Source organism: Rattus norvegicus, chromosome 11 (genome assembly GCF_036323735.1).
Source record: "Rattus norvegicus strain BN/NHsdMcwi chromosome 11, GRCr8, whole genome shotgun sequence".
Taxonomy (NCBI): Eukaryota; Metazoa; Chordata; class Mammalia; order Rodentia; family Muridae; genus Rattus; species Rattus norvegicus.
This window is the reverse complement of record NC_086029.1, coordinates 60,910,533-60,934,028: the sequence shown is the minus strand read 5'-3', so window position 1 is coordinate 60,934,028 and position 23,496 is coordinate 60,910,533.

Genomic DNA, 23,496 nt, shown 5'->3' with positions numbered 1-23,496 from the left:
GCTACCCCATAAATTTAGTTTTCCAATTGTTGTGAATCATTACATTGTACAGGATATCTGCTATGTGACCTCAAAATGGTCACAACTCACATGATTAGAACCATTGATCTAGGCTATCTGTTCTCATCCTTCAGAATTATTTCTGTTTATTGAAGCAAACAAAGCCATGGTAGCTGCACTGGTTAGACTCTTCATTTCTCTGATGGATAGTTCAAGTAGCTTCAAGGAATAAACATTTGATTGATTCATCATAAGCTAGCTCCATGGCTCCAGTGTGAGAGAGTATGAGGAAGTGATAGCCCAGAGACTTTTCTACATGGCAGCTAGGTAGCACACAAAAATATCAAGATTGGCATTGTACTCACAGTTCACAACAGTTACCTTGTTTCGGACCCAACTTATTAATTTCTTAATCACAGTTCCATATGCATTTTTCCAGGAAGAATCACAATGACAGAAGTGATCCTTACCCACTTATGGTATGTCTTACTGTGGTGTTAAGGATTTATGAAGTATCTACATCATATTTAAGTTTTCTATTCTGCAAGTCTCTTGCTTAAGGAAAAAATACAGATGCCAGAGAAGTTTTAGATTTTGGTAGTAATCAATGCTATTGCCCGGGCTAGTGCTTCGTGTGGTCAGTCTACAGTGTAAAAGTGGGGACAAAAGGGGTTTCTGGTTTTGATCTATGGGGAAAATATAAGTATCCAGTTCAGAAAAGTGAATCTCTACCTGTATATGTATGTCTTTAAAACTAAAGCATTGTAACTGGTCTGTTTTTAAAGAAAGATGAAGTCTATGATGACCAGCTTCTGCTCTTAATCAGGTAATCTTGATTATCTTCCTTTCTGGCCTTTGCCACTCCCAGCTTAGCTGGACCCTCTTCTGTCTTCCCTGCCAACATTCCCCTTCTTTTCCCATTAGATTTGTCCTGTCAAGTTTTCCCACCTGCAGCCTCCAGGGCCAACATCAAGACATTTCAATTTTCATTAATTCAGTAGTAGAACATTTGCCTCACATGGGCAAGCCCCAGCGATAAATCCCACTGCAAACAGGAGATTTTTCTAACATCAGAAGGGCCATCTGGTGTTCATCTCAGATTTGCCCCACATCTGCATTACTTCTTACATCTGCCATCAAACTGAGAGTCCTTCTTTCTCTGTCACTCATGTGCATTCCTCTCGCCCATCACGGCCTTTTAGCTGCTGGTTTTTATAGCACTGAGGATAGGTCACACAACCCTGTGTGTGGTAGGAGTAGTCATAGCAATCTTCAGCCACTACATTTATCATTTTCTAATGTCATGGTACCTTGAAAGTAACCATCTTAACTAAAAATAAATGCAATTGAAAGTCCAGTCTCAGTCCCAGTTGTCCTCATGTAGCTGTGATTACCTTAGTGCAGCCTACGTAGAGATAGATTGTATCTATTTAAAGCTGGTGCTAGACCTTTAGTTTTCTTCGCCTTTTCCTATTCTTGCTGTAGTGCTTACTCATGGGCTATTGAGGAGTTTGTGTCAACATTTTTATAAAATATGGACTTAAGAGATTGAGACTTCCCTGGTTGGTAGATATAGTTATTTCTGTTGTTGTATAATATTATATAAATAAACCAGACTTAATGACCACTTTTGAGACATAAAAAATATCAAGAATGGGCTGGGGCTAAGATGCGACATTCATCAAGAATGTAACCCTGATTCTCTTCAACAAATGGTCCCACCTTCACACTTCTATGACATCCCAGTAATCCATTCATATTTAATCTAATGAGCTAAATCTCTTCTTCAGGCAGTTACTTTATAATCTTATCCTCTATGGAACTACATCAGTGAGTTTCCCTAAACTCCCAGGCATAAGTTTCTCTAAATACGTTCACAGTCAATATTAAAAATCACAATATTATTTCCATAGTTCATAAATAAATATAACTACCCTTTACTTTTTGTTAGGTATCAATTATTTAAATATTTGTTCATTTTTATATTCATCGATTTATTATAGCATCATTCATCAATGAATCGTATAATTGATGACAAGTTTGGCATCTGTATAAAATGAAATGAAAAAGAAAAATCAGCCAAATTTTTTGAGATCATTTATGTTCAATCCTAACTTTAATGATGCATACCTTTGCTATTTACTTGTTTATATTATGATAAATGAGATCTTTCCTTCTCGTGAAATATGGACGAAAATCAGTATTTTTGTTTTTAAATTAAAGATAATGTAGATAGGAAATTAGGTCTAGATTGGAAATTAGGTCAAGTTCTGTAGCGATCAAGAGGTCACATTTGAGAGTTTAGAAGAAGGAAATGGAAGTGAAAATTATTTAAATAGATTGTATTTCCAAAAGAAGATTTTTAAATTAAACTACTACTACACCAAATTGTCCTGACTGTCCCCTTGCTCCACCGTTTTCCCTTCATGCCTGCTCTTTTTTAAGCTGATGGCTTGATGGCTTCCTTGTCTTGTTCCTATTACACACTCACACACACACACACACACACACACACACACACACACACACACACACAAATACAGAACTATAACATACCAAGTGGTTTCAGAGCTGTCCAATTTGAACTGGATAACCAATAAGAAGGTTCATCCCGTGTAGAGGTTAATTATCTTGCAGAATTTTTTAGTTGCCTGTAGCTCTATATCTAGTGGTAGAACCCCAGGGAAATTTTTCTGCATTGCACATTATCGTATCTATTGCTATTATAAATGTTCTGGTATTGTTCTATCCACCATTTTAAAGACTCTTTCACAGCACACTCTGGTGTTCTGACCCATATAATTATTCTTTTTCATCTTCAGTGATGATTTCTGAGACATTGATGCAGGATCAGTGATGCGATAGATCTACTGAGGCTGTGCTTTTCATTGTCTGATGATGTCTAAATCCTCCATTTGTGGATTAGTGACATTTTACATTAGACATAAAAAGAAACTTCTTTGATGTGGTGTGGTGGCCATCCATATGTCTTGCTACAGGACACAATTGAGACTGTAGTTAGAGATGATACTAGTCCAGCAGGGTGGAAATAATACAATGAAGTTAGTTAGGATTCTAGTGTTGAACATAATCTCCCTACCTTGAGTGGGTCTTGAGTCCAATTAAACAGCAGTGGTTACTACAGAATGTCCCTCCTTGGATCACAGTTGTCTTTCCACACTGGTCATTTTTGTGGCTGATAGATGCAGCTAAGCAGGACTATTGACTGCTTCCCTCACTTGAAAGCTTGCATAGTGCTTTCTGCTATGTGGAAGCTATACCATAGGAAGCATATTCTCACTTTAGGTATAGCTTTCATCATGTGAGTCAAATGTCCTAAATATGTCTTCAGCAATGGGACTCACTTAAGCTCTAGACAGAACAAATGTCAGTAGCAATAGTTTACGTTGTTTTGGTGGTTTCTCTACATTTAGAAATATGATCACTATGTACTTTTAATTTTCCATGTTATTTCATGAGCTAAAATGTTGGAGTTTTATTTGTTAAGTAGATTTTCTACTCTCTATGTAACATTGGAAAATAATTATAAAGAGAAGATAACATTTGTTTTATATTGAAGAGGCTCAAAAAGAAAAAGAAAAAGCTTCCTTTGCACATCTGCATGCTTCCTTGAGCAATCATTTTTGTTTGTTTCTGGATTTATATAGAAAGCCCATAAAAGAAAGAGACGAGTGACTTTTTCCCTTGTTCTAATCATTGATGGGTCCATTATGTTCATTGATGACCAGGAAGTTGCTTTCAGAGTTGCAGTCCCTCCCTTTCATTTTTCCTGCTAACCCCCTCTAAGATTCAACTATAGAATTTGATTTAAGTTTATAGGGAAAAACAGTTATATTTGTATGCATGAGCTACATAGCCAGTAGTAATTCTAAAGGTAGAAAGTAGGTTAAATAAGATAGTAAATAACTCCTCTGGAAGAGTATATAGAAATTAGTTCAGATACATTTCTTTGTGTGTTTGATATCCACAGTCTCCTTAAGGTCTTTCCAATGCAGTTCTCTGCCTTCTGTCTGGGGATTCCCTTTCCTTTTCATGTTTATGTGGCATCAACTATGCTATTGTTAATGGAATACATTCTCTTGTTCTTGGAGTTTCTGTTGTTAACATGCACCGAAGATTCCCTCTTCTTATCCGGCCATGGCCGCTTCTTCTTTGTGTTAAAATTCTCTCCTTTAGGGCAAAATGGTTTGATTGTCATGTTAATTCAAATCCAAATTCAATATACTTACTCTCATCTTTCTCTGTCCTCAGTGGTGATGGATCTGTACCTGCCACAGGATGTTAGCTGAGCTTAACTTTCATGCACCTTTTCTCACACTTTTGATGAATTCCCCTCTGTAAATCCCCCCTCCTTATTTGAGAGCATTTTCTGCAAAGTCATTCTTTTGTCTTTGCTAATATTTTCCCTTTCATCCCTCTTTCATATTCAACACTAGTCTTTTAAGCTGACTTTTAAGGTTGTTTTCATTGGATATATATAGTTGTAACTTAGTCTATTGATTTCTAAGATAATTTGTCATAATTTATGATTTATATACAATATAGAATATTCAGTAAAAATATCATATAAGTTAAAAAGTGTATGACTATGCCATCAATGTGTATGTTAAGGTAAAATGTAAAACTAAGAAGCTGTCAAGCATCTGAAGCATTGGAAATCTCTAATATCTAATATAAAAAATGAATATTAAAATATAGAAACTCAATAGTGCTGAAAGACTAATATTAATAAAACGATGAAACTGTGTTAAAAATAATTCTAATATCACCAAGACAGGCCTCAGAATGATTTTTATATTGTTCAGTCTACTTAAGCATTGAGTCTCTGAAATATTTACATCATCCCAAAGAAGTAATCATTCAGAATGTGATTAATTAACAAGGGTAGCAAACACATATTAGCCAATATAGTTTTCATCATTTCCTTATACAGAGTGAAAATCTGTCTTAATTCCCATTTGCATTTTGGCCTTAGTTGCATTCACTGACATCATCCTTTTTAAAAATAGACCTTATGTTTAAAAGTAATTTCAGGCTTACAACAAACTTCTGCACAAAATGTAGACTTCTTGTGTGCTTTCTAGCTCAAATGACTGTACACTGTTACCTGCGTAGTCACTGTCTACTGCTGTGGTGATGTATTTCTCATTATTGGTGAGTCACACATCATTACCACCTACAGTGTGCCACTTACATCAGGGTTCACTCTTGATGAGCAATTTTATAGGGACTGGAAAAAGCAAGATTATATATATTCTACATTGTAGTATCATATACCATAGATTCACTTTTACACAAGTCATGTGTTTGAAATTTTCCTCCTAACTGTCTCCCTTAAGTGGTGACAGCCATCAATCATTTACTAGGCTTTACTTTGACATTTTCATTAGTACATCATATGGTTAGGATCATACAGTTTGTCCCTTTTAAAAACTGACTGATCATCACTTAATAATTGGCATTTCAGTTTGCTCTATGTCTTTTTATTATTAATTTCTCTTTGTCACAAAATGCTACTCCATGTCTGGATGTATTAGGTGTTATTGTCCCCTTGACAACTGAAAGACATTGGAGTTGCTATGCACATACATTTGTTCAGGATTTGTCTAGAGGGAAGACTCAAATTTATTTGACCATTAACACTGAGTTTTATGATAACATATATATATATATATATATATATATATATATATATATATATATATGAAAAGCCACCAAACATTTATTCTAGTGATAGTATCATTTTTCCCTTCCATTAGCAATGAACCAAACTTCCTCATTAGTAGTTTTTCAAATATTCAACTTGTCTTGAATAGCTGGACTTAATCCCAGTTGTTCACAATGTACAATTATTTTGTATCTTGTTATACGTAACCAAAAATTTTCAGGTCTTCCATTTTTAAACTATTGATCTTGCATCTTTATTTCTAATTACTGTATTTCTATTATAATATTTCTTCATTTTGAGTATATTGAATTTGATATTCATACATGCATATGTTTCAATCAATTTCCCTTCAATTGTTGTTTTTCAAGTATCTATTTTTTTAAAAAAATATTTATTTATTTAGTGTGTATGAGTATACTGAATTTGTGTTCAGACACACCAGAAGAGGGCATTGATCCCATTACTTATGGTTGTGAGCCACCATGTGGTTGCTGGGAATTAGATTCAGGACCCCAGAAGGATTGGTCAGTGCTTTTAACTGCTGAGCTATCTCTCTAGCCCCAAGTAACTAAATTTTTAAAAGTCCCTTTTTTTTCCGAAAAATAGGAAAGAGAAGTCCCTTTTTTCTTTTCATTTAATTTAAAATACTTTACCTAATCCTCATATTTCCTCTTTATCTATATTATTTAAAAGCATATTTTAAACTGTTCGTGTATTTTGGGATTTTTCTACCTATCTTTGTAACTTGCTTCTGTCTCTCTCTCTTTTTATTTTTTATTTTTTGTCTAGGAATACATACATGATTATTTTATTTTAATTACTTCATTTATTTACACCACCTCCCACCCTCTTAATTTATTTGCACCACCTCATCCTCTCACAGAGACCTTAGATCCTTATCCTGTTCTGAAAGTATGGGGCTACTGTGGGTTCCCCCTGACGTTGGAGTATCAAGTCTCTTCAAGAGTAGGCATACCCTCTCTCACTGAGGACAGACAAGGCAGCCCTATTGGGGAACAGATAACACAGTCAGGCTACACCGTTAGGGCAAACTTCCATCTAGTTGTTGGGGGTCCAACATGGAGACTGAACTCAACATCTTCTACATATGTGCCTGTGGCCTCATTCAAGCCCATGTGTGTTCTTTGGTTGGTGGCCCAATCTCTGAGAGCTTCCAGAGGTCCAGGCTAGCTGACTCTGTCCTCTGTGAGGTTTCAATCCCCTTCAAGTTCTACAATCCTTCCTCCAACTCTTCCAGAAGAGTCCCTAACTTGAGTCCAATGTTTGGTTGTGGATATATGAGTCTGTTTCTGTCAGCAGCTGAGTAGAACCTCTCAGAGGATGTTGTGAAAGGCTCCTGCCTACAAACATTTAACTAATAAATTGGTGCTTGTGCTTGGATTGGTTTCAAGTTGAGCCAGTTATTAGTTAACCATCCCTATAGTCTCTGCTTCATCTTTGTCTCTAAATTTCTTTTAGACAGGAGAAACTTGGAGTGGAAAGTGGATTGGGGGTTCTTATCCCTCCACTGATGATCCTGCTGGCTATAGCAGGTGGCCTTTTGAGGTCCCATGTGCCCTCTGTTAGGCATCTGTGCTAAGGTCACCTGCACTGACACCTAAGGGCCTCCCCTAACTCAGGTCTCTTGGACTTTCTAAAGATTACCCCCATTCCTCACCCCTGGCAGTTGAAGATTTCCATTCATCTTTCTGAACCTTTGAGTCTCTCCTCTGTCTCTATCCACACAGGATCCGGCCCGCTCTGCCCTCTCCCACTCACTTCCCTCCCTTCCTCTGCCTCCTCTATTTTGTTATGTAGACGTTTTATGGTTTTATGCCTTCTGTCTCATGTCTGATTAGTACTCCAACCACCTACCTCCTACAACATTTTTCACTGGGCTGAGTATGTGGCATTATTTTTATTATTTTTATTTATTTTTTTACCTGAAGTACAATCATTTACTTCTCAATTACTTTAATCTTTTTGTAAATGTTTCTTGAAAAGAATATTAAAACGGGTTTTGTCCTTTCTTTTAGTTTTGTTTTTGTTTTTTGTTTTTTTGTTTTTTTGGGTTGTTTTATTTATTTTCAAATGACCCTCTTCTTGGTTTCCCCCTCAGTAAACCCAACATTCCACAGCCCCATTCCCCTCTATGAGGGTGCTCCCCTAACCACGTACCCACTCCCAACTTACCACCTAAGTATTTCCTCTACTGAGGCATCAAGCCTCCACAGGACCAAGGGCTTCCCCCTCCCACTCATGTCAGATAAGGCCATCCTCTGCTACATATGCAGCTGGAGCCGTGGTTCCTCCATGTGAGTTCTGTGGTAGGTGATTTAGTTCCTGGGAGCTCTATAGTGTTGGGTTAGTTGATACCGTTGTTCTTTCTATGGGATTGCAAACCCCTTAAGCCCCTTTAGTCCTTTCTCTAAATCCTCCATTTGGGTCCCAAGTTCAGGACAATTGTTGGCTGTGAGCATTCACATATGTATTGGTCAGGAACTGGCAGAACCTCTCAGGGGACAGCTATACCAAGCTCCTGTCACCAAGCTCTTCTTAGCATCAGCAAGAGTGTCTAGATTTGGTCTCTGGAGATGGGATAAATCCCCAGGAAGGCAGTCTCTGCATGGCCTTTCCTTCAGTCTCTGCTTCATTCCTGTGTTTTTTCATTTTAATAGATATTTTCTTTATCCACACCTCATATATAATCCTCCCTCCCTGTCTTCCCTCTGGAAACCACCACTGTATCATCCCACCCCTGCCTCCACAAGGGTGTTCTGCCACCCACCTACCTACTCCTCCCTTGCCTCCCTGCTCTGGCATTCCACCATACTGGGGCATTGAGCCTTTATAGGACCAATGGCCTCTCCTCTCACCAATGCTCTACAAGACCATCTTCTGCTACATATCCTGCTGGAGTCATGGGTCGCTCCATGTGTACTCCTTGGATGGTGGTTTAGTCCTTAGAATCTCTGCGGTATCTGGTTGGTTGATATAGTTCTTCTTATGGGATTGAAAACACCGTCAGCAACCTCAGTAATTTCTCTAACTCACCCATTGGGGAGCCTGTTCACAATCCAATGGTTGGCTGTGAACATCCACCTCTGTATTTGTGAGGCTCTAGCAGAGCCTCTCAGGAGACAACTGTATATGGTCTCTGTCAGCATGCACATCTTGGCATCCCAAATAGTGACTGTGTTTGGCGATTGCATGTGGAATGGATCCCCATGTGTTGTAGTCACTGAAAGGCCTTTCCCTCAGTCTTTGCTCCACACTTTGTCTCTGTATTTCCTCATTTGAGTATTTTGTTCCCCCCTCCAAGAAAAATTGGAGCATTGACAGTTTCGTCTTTCTTCTTGAGCTTCATGTAGTCTGTAAATTGTATCTTGTGTTTTCTAAGCTTTTGGGCTAATATCCACTTATCAATGAGTACATACCATGTGTGCTCTTTTGTAATTGGGTTACCTCACTCAGGGTGATATTTTCTAGTTCTATCCATTTGCTTAAGAATTTCAGGAAATCATTGTTTTTAATAGCTGATTAGTACTCCATTGTGTAAATGAACTACATTTTCTGTATCCATTCCTCTGTTGAAGGACATCTCGTTTTTTTTTTTTTTCCCAGCTTCTGGCTACTATAAATAAGGCTGCTATTTAAAAGAGTGGGCCATGTGTCCTTGTTCTATGTTGGAGCATGTTTTGAGTATCTGCCCAGGAGTGGAACAGCTGTATCATCAGGTAGTCCAACATCCAATTTTCTGAGGAACTACCAGACTGATTTTCACAGTGGTTGTACCAGTTTGCAATCCCACCAAAAATGGAGGAGTGTTCCTCTTTCTCTGTATCCTTGCCACATCTACTGTCACCTGAGCTTTGGGTCTTAGCCATTCTGACTGGTGTGAGGTCTAATCTCAGGGTTGTTTTGATTTGCATTACCCTGATGACTAGGGATGTTGAACATTTCTTGAGGTGCTTAATCAACTTTTGATATTCCTCAGCTGAAAATGTTTTGTTTAGTTATGTAGCCCATTTTTATAATAACTTTTCAGAAATACTATATAGGCAGCTTCATTTTTAAGTACTCATTTCTATATTTCATCCCTGGATGGAGCTCAAGTCCCAGCATGCCCCTTCTCTGTCATTGGCTTCTGACCAGATTTAGTATGCTTTCCATTAGATTATGGGGAGAGAATTACTTTGGTCCATACACAGTTTTGAGTGGTCTATCATAGAATGATAGACTTCAGAATGGCCCAGCCTTGATTTTGATATTCCTTCTGATTTTACAAGATTTTCAATGTCTAGGCCTAGGTTTTTGTTTGTTTGTTGTTTTTTGTTTGTTTTGTTTCTTTCATACTTTCATGTTTAATGTCCTCTTAGAATTCTACAGTGCTGTGTATCTTGGCATTAAGTTGGTATATCTACACATTAAACATATTATCGGGTTTTTTCTTTGATTTTCTCCATCTGAAATTTCTAACACACAAATTTTAGACTCTCTGTAGTTAACTTACATGTTTGAGGTTCTCTGAGTTTTTGCCAATGCTTATTTTTTTCTGCTTATCTTTGAGTTTGAAGGTTCTTCTGGGACTGCCTCAAGTTTGCAGAATCTTTGCTAAGCCATAGACATTCTACTACTAAGGTCAGCTTAGACTTCTTTCACTTCCTTTTGTATCTTGTTTTGTTTTGATGTCAGGAAACTCTGGACTTCTTCAGATTTATCTCTTGATTTCTTGATTCTTGGTTCTTATATAATATCTACTTTATCCAACAAAGTCATTTGATTATTCATTATCCTGAGTGGCCTAAAATCCCAACCTTAAATCCTACTACTAACTATTTTTCTGATTGTTTCTATGAACCAAAATATCTAATATCCCACAAGGATGGAATATGTTGATTGTTTTTTCGGGCTGTGATTACTTCACATAACAAAGTAATATTTAAATTTATCTAATTTTCTTAAAAAATGAAAAATTACAAATTTTTATGGCTATGTATGCATTATATATAAAATAATTTCTACAAATAAAGAAAGGGATGGGAATCTATCTATCTGTATCTTTGATCATATCATATCATATATTTATTTAATATCATATATGATCCTTAGAGTGGAAAGATGTTCTAGGAAGTATAAGATGTTCCAGGAATGGAAAACTACAATTCTGTTAAGAAGGTAATATACACCTACCATATAAACAATATACCAGGAAATGATCCAGTGAAATCATCTAAAAAAAGCATATTAATAATCAAGAGTTATATAAAATTCATATATAAAATACAAAAACAGAAAGGTTACACACACACACACACACATATATATAATCATATACTAAATATCATTGATTATCAGAAAAGTGCAAAATAAACCTATTACCATACCATAAGTAGGCTATTATGGGAAGATAACATGCCATGCCCAGGATATTTAGAAAAGCAACTCTGTACACAGTTAATGACAATGTAAATTAGTAAAGCCACTGTGAAAAACAGAATTGGGGTTTAGGAAATCATTATATGTAGAACTACCAAATAATGCACTGACCTTAGCCCTTGGTTACTCTATTGTGCCTTATTAAATGTGGCCTATTTATGCTAATATGCACAGAAATGGAATCAAGTGAATCGATTGTTAGGATAATACATACATAAACAGAAAAAGACTTAGGAAATCTATATATTTATAGGAACTAGTATGTTTTTCTATATATTCACAGAATAGAAACTATAGAGCTGAGAGGGAATTCAAAGAAAAGTTAAGAATACTCTGTCCTTAGGCCATGTCTACTTTTATTACTCTTCTTCAGTTTTTTAACAGTAATTTATTCGTTTTTATTTTTATTTTTATATAATATGGTATTTGGCCTACATGTATCTCTGTGTGAGGGTGTCAGATCCTCTGGAACTAGAGTTACAGACAGTTGTGAGCTGCCATGTGGGTGCTATGAATTTAAAGGAGGATTCTCTGTTAGAGCAGCCCGTGCTCTTAAATGTCAGCCCCTACTTTTCTTCATTTGACATACATAAGCTTTCATGTTTTTATTTGCAAATTTTAGAATATTTTGGAGAAACAAGAAAATTGCCTGCAAAATAGTAAATTTTGCCTATATATAAAGAAAAATGGAAATAGATTCTTAGCTTTTATAATATCAAGAGCATATGTATTTAAAATAGAAAAATGCACTGTTCTATTAATCTGCTATACTATGATTAAAAGAACAGAGACAAGCCTGGGAAACCAGAAGAGACTGCTCCCTGCACACACATCTCGGACGCCAGAGGAAAAAGCCAAAGACCATCTGGAACCCTGGTGCACTGAAGCTCCCGGAAGGGGCGGCACAGGTCTTCCTGGTTGCTGCCGCTGCAGAGAGCCCCTGGGCAGCACCCCACGAGCGAACCTGAGCCTCGGGACCACAGGTAAGACCAAATTTTCTGCTGCAAGAAAGCTGCCTGGTGAGCTTGGGACACACGGAAGCAGAATTTCTCTAGGACCGGGCACGTTCTGTGTTTACCGGAAGTCCCACACCCGCGGACCCCTGCCCACAGCAGCTCTCTGCCCCCAGACCCGGTGAGAGAGAGACCCAACCGCCTGGTCAGGTGGGCACTCCTGAGGCTGCAGAGCGGAAGAGACCACAAACACTGCTCACCCCTGCCCACATCCCTGGCCCAAGAGGAAACTGTATAAGGCCTCTGGGCTCCCGTGGGGGAGGGCCCAGGAGCGGCAGGACCCCTGCCAGAGACACCGCTGGAACCTGAAAGAAACAGACCGGATAAACAGTTCTCTGCACCCAAATCCCGTGGGAGGGAGAGCTAAACCTTCAGAGAGGCAGACAAGCCTGGGAAACCAGAAGAGACTGCTCCCTGCACACACATCTCGGACGCCAGAGGAAAAAGCCAAAGACCATCTGGAACCCTGGTGCACTGAAGCTCCCAGAAGGGGCGGCACAGGTCTTCCTGGTTGCTGCCCCTGCAGAGAGCCCCTGGGCAGCACCCCACGAGCGAACCTGAGCCTCGGGACCACAGGTAAGACCAAATTTTCTGCTGCAAGAAAGCTGCCTGGTGAACTCAAGACACAGGCCCACAGGAACAGCTGAAGACCTGTAGAGAGGAAAAACTACACGCCTGAAAGCAGAACACTCTGTCCCCATAACTGATTGAAAGAGAGGAAAACAGGTCTACAGCACTCCTGACACACAGGCTTATAGGACAGTCTAGCCACTGTCAGAAATAGCAGAACAAAGTAACACTAGAGATAATCTGATGGCGAGAGGCAAGCACAGGAACCCAAGCAACAGAAACCAAGACTACATGCCATCATCGGAGCCCAATTCTCCCACCAAAACAAACATGGAATATCCAAACACACCAGAAAAGCAAGATCTAGTTTCAAAATCATATTTGATCATGATGCTGGAGGACTTCAAGAAAGACATGAACACACTTAGGGAAACACAGGAAAACATTAATAAACAAGTAGAAGCCTACAGAGAGGAATCGCAAAAATCCCTGAAAGAATTCCAGGAAAACACAATCAAACAGTTGAAGGAATTAAAAATGGAAATAGAAGCAATCAAGAAAGAACACATGGAAACAACCCTGGATATAGAAAACCAAAAGAAGAGACAAGGAGCTGTAGATACAAGCTTCACCAACAGAATACAAGAGATGGAAGAGAGAATCTCAGGAGCAGAAGATTCCCTAGAAATCATTGACTCAACTGTCAAAGATAATGTAAAGCGGAAAAAGCTACTGGTCCAAAACATACAGGAAATCCAGGACTCAATGAGAAGATCAAACCTAAGGATAATAGGTATAGAAGAGAGTGAAGACTCCCAGCTCAAAGGACCAGTAAATATCTTCAACAAAATCATAGAAGAAAACTTCCCTAACCTAAAAAAAGAGATACCCATAGACATACAAGAAGCCTACAGAACTCCAAATAGATTGGACCAGAAAAGAAACACCTCCCGTCACATAATTGTCAAAACACCAAACGCACAAAATAAAGAAAGAATATTAAAGGCAGTAAGGGAAAAAGGTCAAGTAACATATAAAGGGAGACCTATCAGAATCACAACAGACTTCTCGCCAGAAACTATGAAGGCCAGAAGATCCTGGACTGATGTTATACAGACCCTAAGAGAACACAAATGCCAGCCTAGGTTACTGTATCCAGCAAAACTCTCAATTAACATTGATGGAGAAACCAAGATATTCCATGACAAAACCAAATTTACACAATATCTTTCTACAAATCCAGCACTACAAAGGATAATAAATGGTAAAGCCCAACATAAGGAGGCAAGCTCTACCCTAGAAGAAGCAAGAAACTAATCGTCTTGGCAACAAAACAAAGAGAATGAAAGCACACAAACATAACCTCACATCCAAATATGAATATAACGGGAAGCAATAATCACTATTCCTTAATATCTCTCAATATCAATGGCCTCAACTCCCCAATAAAAAGACATAGATTAACAAACTGGATACGCAACGAGGACCCTGCATTCTGCTGCCTACAGGAAACACACCTCAGAGACAAAGACAGACACTACCTCAGAGTGAAAGGCTGGAAAACAACTTTCCAAGCAAATGGTCATAAGAAGCAAGCTGGAGTAGCCATTCTAATATCAAATAAAATCAATTTTCAATTAAAAGTCATCAAAAAAGATAAGGAAGGACACTTCATATTCATCAAAGGAAAAATCAACCAAGATGAACTCTCAATCCTAAATATCTCTGCCCCAAATACAAGGGCACCTACATACGTAAAAGAAACCTTACTAAAGCTCAAAACACACATTGCACCTCACACAATAATAGTGGGAGATTTCAACACCCCACTCTCATCAATGGACAGATCATGGAAACAGAAATTAAACAGTGATGTCGACAGACTAAGAGAAGTCATGAGCCAAATGGACTTAACGGATATTAATAGAACATTCTATCCTAAAGCAAAAGGATATACCTTCTTCTCAGTTCCTCATGGTACTTTCTCCAAAATTGACCATATAATTGGTCAAAAAACGGGCCTCAACAGGTACAGAAAGATAGAAATAATCCCATGCGTGCTATCGGACCACCACGGCCTAAAACTGGTCTTCAATAACAATAAGGGAAGAATGCCCACATATACGTGGAAATTGAACAATGCTCTACTCAATGATAACCTGGTCAAGGAATAAATAAAGAAAGAAATTAAAAACTTTTTAGAATTTAATGAAAATGAAGATACAACATACTCAAACTTATGGGACACAATGAAAGCTGTGCTAAGAGGAAAACTCATAGCGCTGAGTGCCTGCAGAAAGAAACAGGAAAGAGCATATGTCAGCAGCTTGACAGCACACCTAAAAGCTCTAGAACAAAAAGAAGCAAATACACCCAGGAGGAGTAGAAGGCAGGAAATAATCAAACTCAGAGCTGAAATCAACCAAGTAGAAACAAAAAGGACCATAGAAAGAATCAACACAACCAAAAGTTGCTTCTTTGAGAAAATCAACAAGATAGATAAACCCTTAGCCAGACTAACGAGAGGACACAGAGAGTGTGTCCAAATTAACAAAATCAGAAATGAAAAGGGAGACATAACTACAGATTCGGAGGAAATTCAAAAAATCATCAGATCTTACTATAAAAACCTATATTCAACAAAATTTGAAAATCTTCAGGAAATGGACAATTTCCTAGACAGATACCAGGTATCGAAGTTAAATCAGGAACAGATAAACCAATTAAACAACCCCATAACTCCTAAGGAAATAGAAGCAGTCATTAAAGGTCTCCCAACCAAAAAGAGCCCAGGTCCAGACGGGTTTAGTGCAGAATTCTATCAAACCTTCATAGAAGAACTCATACCAATATTATCCAAACTATTCCACAAAATTAAAACAGATGGATCCCTACCGAATTCCTTCTACAAAGCCACAATTAGTCTTATACCTAAACCACACTAAGACCCAACAAAGAAAGAGAACTTCAGACCAATTTCCCTTATGAATATCGACGCAAAAATACTCAATAAAATTCTGGCAAACCAAATTCAAGAGCACATCAAAACAATCATCCACCATGATCAAGTAGGCTTCATCCCAGGCATGCAGGGATGGTTTAATATACGGAAAACCATCAACGTGATCCATCATGTAAACAAACTGAAAGAACAGAACCACATGATCATTTCATTAGATGCTGAGAAAGCATTTGACAAAATTCAACACCCCTTCATGATAAAAGTCCTGGAAAGAATAGGAATTCAAGGCCCATAACTAAACATAGTAAAAGCCATATACAGCAAACCAGTTGCTAACATTAAACTAAATGGAGAGAAACTTGAAGCAATCCCACTAAAATCAGGGACTAGACAAGGCTGCCCACTCTCTCCCTTCTTATTCAATATAGTTCTTGAAGTTCTAGCCAGAGTAATCAGACAACAAAAGGAGATCAAAGGGATACAGATCGGAAAAGAAGAGGTCAAAATATCACTATTTGCAGATGACATGATAGTATATTTAAGTGATCCCAAAAGTTCTACCAGAGAACTACTAAAGCTGACAAACAACTTCAGCAAAGTGGCTGGGTATAAAATTAACTCAAATAAATCAGTTGCCTTCCTCTATACAAAAGAGAAACAAGCCGAGAAAGAAATTAGGGAAACGACACCCTTCATAATAGACCCAAATAATATAAAGTACCTCGGTGTGACTTTAACCAAGCAAGTAAAAGATCTGTACAATAAGACCTTCAAGACACTGAGGAAAGAAATTGAAGAAGACCTCAGAAGATGGAAAGATCTCCCATGCTCATGGATTGGCAGGATTAATATAGTAAAAATGGCCATTTTACCAAAAGCAATCTACAGATTCAATGCAATCCCCATCAAAATACCAATCCAATTCTTCAAAGAGTTAGACAGAACAATTTGCAAATTCATCTGGAATAACAAAAAACCCAGGATAGCTAAAGCTATCCTCAACAATAAAAGGACTTCAGGGGGAATCACTATCCCTGAACTCAAGCAGTATTACAGAGCAATAGTGATACAAACTGCATGGTATTGGTACAGAGACAGACAGATAGACCAATGGAATAGAATTGAAGACCCAGAAATGAACCCACACACCTATGGTCACTTGATTTTTGACAAAGGAGCCAAAACCATCCAATGGAAAAAAGATAGCATTTTCAGCAAATGGTGCTGGTTCAACTGGAGGGCAACATGTAGAAGAATGCAGATCGATCCATGCTTATCACCCTGTACAAAGCTTAAGTCCAAGTGGATCAAGGACCTCCACATCAAACCAGACACACTCAAACTAATAGAAGAAAAACTAGGGAAGCATCTGGAACACATGGGCACTGGAAAAAATTTCTTGAACAAAACACCAATGGCTTATGCTCTAAGATCAAGAATCGACAAATGGGATCTCATAAAACTGCAAAGCTTCTGTAAGGCAAAGGACACTGTGGTTAGGACAAAACGGCAACCAACAGATTGGGAAAAGATCTTTACCAATCCTACAACAGATAGAGGCCTTATATCCAAAATATACAAAGAACTCAAGAAGTTACACCACAGGGAAACAAATAACCCTATTAATAAATGGGGTTCAGAGCTAAACAAAGAATTCACAGCTGAGGAATGCCGAATGGCTGAGAAACACCTAAAGAAATGTTCAACATCTTTAGTCATAAGGGAAATGCAAATCAAAACAACCCTGAGATTTCACCTTACACCAGTGCGATTGGCTAAGATCAAAAACTCAGGGGACAGCCGATGCTGGCGAGGATGTGGAGAAAGAGGAACACTCCTCCATTGTTGGTGGGATTGTAGACTGGTAAAACCATTCTGGAAATCAGTCTGGAGGTTCCTCAGAAAATTGGACATTGAACTGCCTGAGGATCCAGCTATACCTCTTGGGCATATACCCAAAAGATGCCTCAACATATAAAAGAGACACGTGCTCCACTATGTTCATCGCAGCCTTATTTATAATAGCCAGAAAATGGAAAGAACCCAGATGCCCTTCAACAGAGGAATGGATACAGAAAATGTGGTACATCTACACAATGGAATATTACTCAGCTATCAAAAACAACGAGTTTATGAAATTCATAGGCAAATGGTTGGAACTGGAAAATATCATCCTGAGTGAACTAACCCAATCACAGAAAGACATACATGGTATGCACTCATTGATAAGTGGCTATTAGCCCAAATGCTTGAATTACCCTAGATCCCTAGAACAAACGAAACTCAAGATGGATGATCAAAATGTGAATGCTTCACTCCTTCTTTAAATGAGGAAAAAGAATACCCTTGGCAGGGAAGGGAGAGGCAAAGATTAAAACAGAGACTGAAGGAACACCCATTCAGAGCCTGCCCCACATGTGGCCCATACATATACAGCCACCCAATTAGACAAGATGGATGAAGCAAAGAAGTGCAGACCGACAGGAGCCGGATGTAGATCGCTCCTGAGAGACACAGCCAGAATACAGCAAATACAGAGGCGAATGCCAGCAGCAAACCACTGAACTGAGAATAGGTCCCCTATTGAAGGAATCAGAGAAAGAACTGGAAGAGCTTGAAGGGGCTCGAGACCCCAAATGTACAACAATGTCAAGCAACCAGAGCTTCCAGGGACTAAGCCACTACCTAAAGACTATACATGGACTGACCCTGGACTCTGACCCCATAGGTAGCAATGAATATTCTAGTAAGAGCACCAGTGGAAGGGGAAGCCCTGGGTCCTGCTAAGACTGAACGCCCAGTGAACTAGTCTATGGGGGGAGGGCGGCAATGGGGGGAGGGTTGGGAGGGGAACACCCATAAGGAAGTGGAAGGGGGAGGGGGATGTTTGCCCGGAAACCGGGAAAAGGAATAACACTCGAAATGTATATAAGAAATACTCAAGTTAACAAAAAAAAAGATATTAAGATAAAAAAAAAGAACACACTGAAGGAAAGAAATGAACAACACCACAATTTGAACAACTGCCTGAGAGTCTTATAACTGATATAATGTGACATATTCAATGAAACCCTACTAGCAATGACTTTAGTCTTTATCAACTAAACATTCAGTTTTTCCTTGCATTTCATGTTAACACAGGCTCTCCTAGCTTACTAAGGTATGCAGGCATGTGTGGATATGACAAGAAGAAAGCTAGGGAAATCCTCCTGTGGTTTGATTCTCATGAATGTTTTGAGTGTTTCTCGGACAGGAATTCAGAATAAGAAACGATAGGATAGAACATAACTTTGCTTCAGTGACTGTAAGAACAGTGGTTCCAGGATCATCTCAGAGTATTATTTCCTCTAATTTTGTGCTAGAACTAAGTGTTAATAAAGTTCTATTACAAAATAGAGTGACTACTGAATGTTTTGAAGCATAAATGGAAACGATCGTTGGAATCCAAAAAGTCTGATTTTTCCAGTGATAATAGATAATAATGATAATATACTGTATATGTGTGCTTATGTTTGCATGCAAACACATTGTAAAGAAAGCCAAAAAATACTAAAAATATATTAATACTTAAATAATTATTCTTTTGAAATTTCAATTTAACTAAGCAACTTTCATTCTATTTGTAAAGCTTAGTCTACTTCGGCTTGTTAGTAGGAGTCAGACCTTTCAACTCAGAAATATTTGAACTTTGAGATCTTGAATGGGAGTTAGAAAGAAGGTATCACTCAGTAGGGCTGCATATTTTCTTATACTGGTTGTAAGTACTTAGGCCTTGAGTTTTCATTAATGTTCTACTTTATGATATTTTGTATAATTTCCTTTCCTTAAGAAATAAAGTTAAAGAAGCCTGGTTTGTAAATATAGTTTCCTCCAAGTATAGTGACCTGTGATAGAATATTTAGAGCCACATGTTGGAACCAGAAAATATGTGCATATAGACAAACAGGCTTAATACACATACATACATACATACATACATACATACATACATAAGTGTAAAATTTCAGACTGAAACCTCAAAATACATAGAAAGAGTTGAGATACTTATATCTAGAAACATAATAATTTACAATTAAACCAGATATATTGAATCTAACAGACAAAAAAGTGGGAAAATCCTTGAACACAGGGGAAATATTCCTAAACAGAACGCCCATGACTCAGCCTCTAATATCAACAATTGACAAGTGGGACCTCACAAAACTGAAAAGCTTTTGTAAGGCAAACGACACTGTCAATAGGACAAAATTGCAACACACAGATTAGGAAAAGATTGTTACCAACCCTACAACCTGGGAATTTGCCTACCTGAAGACCTAGCTATATCACTCCTGGGCATATACTGAAAAGATTCTCCAACATATAACAAGGATAATTTGTGCTCCCCTATGCTAATAGCAGCCTTGTTATTGTAGGGAGCCATTCTGAGCTATACAGTCACAAAGGATGTGGGGAGTGGGTGTGGCGGCAGTCCCAAGATGGCGCCCGGGGCTGCAGCTAAGTCTCATGACTAGCACCTGACTTCCTCACACACCTGAAACTAGTCACATCCATTGTGAGAGCTGCGCAGGCGCACCATGACGCAAGATCAGGCCATGTGACGTGGACCTATGAACTGAGACTACACAGTCTGGACTGAGGAGGCAGAGTTGAGGGAGGATATAAAGAAGTGTGCTCGAGGGCTGAGGAGAGAGAGGGAAGAAAAGAGAGATTCCTGTTTGCATGTTGTAAGGTTCCTGAATAAATTGCTTTGAGAAGAATGTCCTGGTGTCGCTTCTTTCCTGCTGGTCGGGGTTGGTCACGACAGTTATAATAGCCCAAAGCTGGAAAGAAGCCAGATATCCAGAATGGATACAGAAAATGTGGTACATTTATACAATGGAATACTATTCAGCTATTAAAAACAACAACTTCATGAATTTTGTTGGCAAATGGATGGAACTAGAAAATATCTTCCTGAGTGAGGTAATATAGACCCAAAAGGACATACATGGTATGTACTCCCTGATAAGTGAATATTAGCCCAAAAGCTCAGAATATACATGAAACAACTCAAAGACCATATGGTGCTTAACAAGAAGGAAGGCCAAAGTATGGGTGCTTCAAACCCACTTAATAAGGGGGAACAAAATAATAACTGCAGGCAGAGAAAAGGGGGATCCTTCTAGGAGAGGGAAGGGGAAGAAGAAAATGGGACAGGACGAGGTATGAGAAGAAACAGGGGAGAAATCCAGAAGGCCACTAGAATGAAAAGAAGTAAGATTCAGTGGAGGGGAGTAACTTTGGGAACCACATGAAAGTCCCAGACTCCAGGTATTTGAGAGGCTCCTGGGACCCAGTGGTAAAGATACTAGCTGAAATACCCAACAGCAGGAAGATAGAACCTGAAGAGACCAACTCTAGCAGATAGACATGGCCCCAATGGAGGGATGGTGCTACCCACTCATCTAAAAAAATTTAACCCAGAATGGCTCCTTTTTAATAGAAATGTGGTGGTGGGGGGGATGGAGCAGAGATTGAGGGAAAGACCATCCAGTGACTGCCTCAACTTGTGATCCATTCCATCCACAGACACAAAACTCTGAGACCTTTCCTGATGTCTTGATATTCTTACAGACAGGAGTCTGGTATGGCTGTGTTCTGAGAGCCTCTTCCAGCAGCTGACTAAGACAGATACTTACAGCCAATCACTGGACTGAGTTAGTGGAAGGGCTGAAGGAGCTGAAGGGTACAGCAACCCCATAAGAAGAAAAACAGTATCAATTCACAGGAACCTTCAGAGTTTGCAAGGACTAAACCAACAGTAAAAGAGTTTCCATAAATGTCCTCATGGCCCCTATCCCTATCCCTCTATGTGTGTAGCAGATAATTGTTTCATTTGGCATCAGTGGGAGGGAAAGCACTTAATCCTGAAGAGGCTTAATGCCCCAGAAGGAGTATGTTCAGGGATCAGGTGGCAGTGGGTGCGTGGGGGAGCACTCTCTTAGAGGCAAAGGGGAGGAAGATCTTATGGGGCATTCATGGAGGGGAGACTGCAAACAGGATAACATTTGAAATGTAAACAATAAAATAATTAATAAAAAGAAAAGTATTGAAATGAATATAATAATAGTTAAATATAAAACACTCAATTCTATCACTGAATGTATAAACAGAAATACCAGTAAATTCACATTAACTTTTTCTTAGAAAATATTCCTAATTCGAAGTTCCTGTTTAGTACTATCTTCCTTCTTAGAGCAGAATTACATGTTCAGCTATCACTAAACAATTTACTTATGATAACGACGAGATTATAGATTATAATATAATTTAAGTATCTTCTAAGGTTTCAAAGCTTAGTCTTTTAATTTGTTTTCACTGAAAATGAGTTTATATGGTACAGTTACTTAATCTTTGTATTTATGAATATTGTAATTTTCATTTGAATTACTACTATTAGAAACAATACTGTCCCTGGAATTTCCATTCCGTGGCATTTTCAGATGAACATGTTTGAGTTTTGTCTTTAAAATAAACAAGGCATTAACACGGAGGAAAATGTTTATTAATATGGTCAACATCATTCATATTATCAAGTAATGCAAAAATCCTTTCATGAAATGATTGCAGTCAAAGAAAATACTACCTCTAATGTCCCCCTTTGATCAATATAGTAATATTTTCATATTTATCTTTTCAGATATGTATATTAATGGCATTTTGTTCTTCCATAATTTATTTTTGCATGAATACTAATAATAAACATAAAAAGTATTTCAATGTGAATATTCATCCTTTGTTCTTTTCCATAGAGACTAGTAGATTACCAAAGTTAGATCATTTCTTATTGTAAATTAAAATAAATAATGCTTTTACATTTATATTTGGAACTATATCCTTCCAGCTTCACAAAATGTTTGAAAATAACAAGAGAGTGTTATTTCCTTTACTACATGATATGAATCTTCACCTAACATTTAGAATAAGTTACTTTGTAGTTTATACATCTCGGGTAGCATATTTACTCCACTCATGTCTTGTACTTTTTATATTTTGTATGATAGTCATGTTTGGTATTTATTTGCCTTAATATTCATGAATCTGCATCTTTTCACTGGCTTTGATATATTCTTAGCTTATATAATTATTTCCTTTTCCATTCAATCTAAATCTTAAATGATAATCTGATTGCATGTATACTATTGTTCCTTGATTTACCATACATGAATGCACAAGTACTTGAATATTTTATTTTTAAGATTCTTATCTCCTTACAATAAATTTTGGACAAAGTTTTGAATTTCCATACACAACTTTCTAATATTATACTGATTTTAGCCTTCCATTTTTATCCTAGCATAGATATATTTAAACTATAACAACTGTATAATTTTGACAATTATATTAGTATCTGATGACTTTCTGACTGTAGTCTCTAGGTAATAGCATATGTACTTAAGTCTGGGAAGTAACAGTTTTCTTGTGTCAATTAAATGTGAATTATTTATTTATATTCACACTTGGGCAGTTTATATCTTTTGTATGTTCAAAAGCCCTTAAAATACGTATTTCCACAATATATCTATATTTTATTACTGAATGAAAAGGATTAAAATAGTCTTTTTTATCTAGAGTCCATATAACTTACTTCCATTTCTCTGATCATTTCTCGCTTTTCTCAAAGGTTATCCAGTTCCCATGACTCTGATTAGTTCCAGTTAGCATCTCTGGGTGAATCTGATTAAGATGCCCTGCATGTTTACTGATGGTAAGATTCTTCTAATGGTAACTGAGACAAGTCCTTAAAGCAGGCAGGAGCAAACTCATAGAGATGGAAAACC